This window comes from Cicer arietinum, unplaced genomic scaffold, assembly GCF_000331145.2.
Source record: "Cicer arietinum cultivar CDC Frontier isolate Library 1 unplaced genomic scaffold, Cicar.CDCFrontier_v2.0 Ca_scaffold_6060_v2.0, whole genome shotgun sequence".
NCBI classification, from domain to species: Eukaryota; Viridiplantae; Streptophyta; class Magnoliopsida; order Fabales; family Fabaceae; genus Cicer; species Cicer arietinum.
Genome location: NW_027339707.1, coordinates 1 through 2679, shown reverse-complemented (window position 1 = coordinate 2679; position 2679 = coordinate 1). Strand labels below are relative to the sequence as shown.

Sequence of the window (2679 nt, the reverse complement as noted above, 5' to 3'; positions counted from 1 at the left end):
GTAAGAATCTATTTATTTTATTCTTTTACTTGTCTATATTTTTTTATTTTTTTCTCATTAAAGTTAAAATAATTATTATGTAAATATTTTTAATCTCTCTTGAAATATAAATAAATATTATTAAAGAATTTTTTTGAACACATATTTACAACAATATAAAAAGTCTCTTCCATAAAAGTAATTTAAAATTTCACTTTAAAGTTTACATGTTTGTTATTTTTATTTTAAACATATAACTTTAAAAAAATTATATTTAATTAATTTCTTATATTTTATTTTTATTTTTTGAGTAAGTGGTGGTGATAATATTTTTTATGTGTTTTTTTTCTTCAGGAAATATGAAGGACCAAGATACCATTTCCCATGCTCATTTTGTATTACTTATGATTATCATAGCAATTTTTGTATTTGTTTTATTTTTATTATTTGTTTTACCTTGGTTGGTTGACTGGTATAAATCTCGTCAAACCAGTCCACCATTACAAACGGTTGAACCGATAGAATTTGTCGAACCGATAGAACTTGTCGAACCGATAGAATCTAGTGAGTCAGTAGAAATTATGGCGAGTATGGCTGAGTTTCTAGATGAAATTTTGTACAATTCATCTATCCACACCACATTTAATCAACTAGACTGTACAATATGTATGGAAGATTTTGAAAATAATAACATATTGTACAGTTTACCATGTGGACATGTATTTCACAAAGATTGTGTATCCACGTACCTAATAGGAGCACGCGATAAAGTTTGTCCAATATGTAGACAAATAATTATTGCTTAGTTTATTTTAAGATTTGTATTGGGAGTTAGTACGGTGATTTAAATAAAATTATTTGTAATTAATTTTTATATTAATTATTATTCGAATTTCAATGTGCATTTTAGTTAGTAATATGTTTGTGTTATTATGTGACGATCATTTTTTCAATTGAAGTTTCCTGCAAAGAGTGTATGATCAGATTTAGAGAAAAGAGAAAGTTTAAGAATGCATTGAAATAAAGAAAAAATAATAGTATAATGTTTGTTAAGTATATAAATTTAGTCACTGGCATAATGTTAAGCATAACAGAAGAAAAGCTAATTAACCACTAATTAACAAGAAGCATCTAACTAACTAATGGATGGGCTGGATTCGGTTACTGACAAGCTGCATTTACTTGGACTATTGGAACCTGGTGATTGAGTGAATATTTTATTTTTTTAAGGAGTAATGATTAAAAAAGAGAACTGTGCTTTCCTCCACTTAGTAAATATGTCTCTCTAAACAAACAATAGGACTTACATGACTCTGTGGAATATGCATGAATTTTACACAGTAGTACATAGTAGTATGTTGCTGGTATTACTCTTGAGAAAATAGATCTGGACCTGATTCTATCTTGTCAACGAGAGAAAGACACAATTTGTTTTGAATATAGGTGGCTACTAGGACTCATGACACTACTTGGTTTTGGATCAAATCCCAACCAGGCAGCTTTATTTTCACTTTAGAATGTAATCACCCTCCCCACATGGGTGTTTGACCTCCAACTAAATTTGTTATGGTTCCCTTAAGCACATTCAATTTTAAAATACTACTCCCTCCTATCATTATTATAAGAAAAAAAAAATTGTTTTCACGATGATTAAGAAATTCAATTAAGTTAAATTAATTTTCTAGTTTTTATGTAAAACATAAGTTGTCAAATTTACTAAATTGACATTTTTGATATTTAGTAGAAAAACTCGCCCATTTCACTTTTAATGTTAAGTACTCAACTATCTGCATTAAATAATTTTGAATTAAAGGAAGAGTATATTAAGAATAATAACATTAAATAGTTCAAAAGTAGTTTACTTTTGCTTATAATAGTATCCATGATCTTAGACATGTTTTATTTGCTTAAAATAGTGATCAGAGAGAGTATGATGTATTTATGTGTGTATCTTGTATGATACAGAGTGACTTGGATCGTTCTCAAAATTCTAAAAGTCGGGCAAATCTAATAAATAATGATATTGGGAACAAGCTAATGCACAATCCAGCTGCTTTGGATCAAAGACAAGTGTTGAGAAAGTCCCTTAATCACAAGGATTTGAGATCATATGATGGCTACTCTGTAAGTATGATAGCTGTCTGGATCCCGTTGTTAAATATATTTGTTTGTCTCGCTGCGAAAGCTTGTAGTAGTAATATTTTATGTTGAGAAGATGCAAAGGAATAAAAAAAAATACTACTCTGGAATGAAATATAAGCAAAAAGAGTAGCCGAATAGTTGATGTAACTGATCTTAATTTTTAACTAGTTACATCAACTTTTCAGCTATCATTTTTGTTTATATTTCATTTCGGAGGGGGGCAATAGATAGAGGTGAAAGTGCAACATATCCTTATGAATATGGATAATGGATTTGACATCTTTGCTGTCTAGTTAAGTTATTCTCATTTTATCACGCACATTGTATTTTAGTTAACCTGTGATTGTGACTATGAATTTTCAGAGTCATTCTTCAGTTCTAACTGACGATGAAGGAGCAGGTGCTTACTTAAAAAAAAGTGGAAGTGAGAAACTGCGAGCAGTTCATGTGCAGAAGAAGGTTGGTGAATTACAGTTGTGCAAGTAGTGTCTGAATTTTATGATTTTCACTTCTAATCTTCTTGTTTTTAAAAATCTTCAGGTTGGACTCACTGACATG

At 29.2% G+C, this 2679-nt stretch overlaps 1 long non-coding RNA gene across 1 annotated transcript; it reads left to right on the top strand.

Annotated features, from left to right (window-relative positions):
• Positions 1–1907: 1907 nt before the first annotated feature.
• LOC101507194 (uncharacterized) lies at positions 1908–2679 on the top strand. The gene is made up of 3 exons (XR_012161767.1): positions 1908–2103; positions 2485–2580; positions 2662–2679. It is a non-coding gene; the product is annotated as an uncharacterized lncRNA (long non-coding RNA).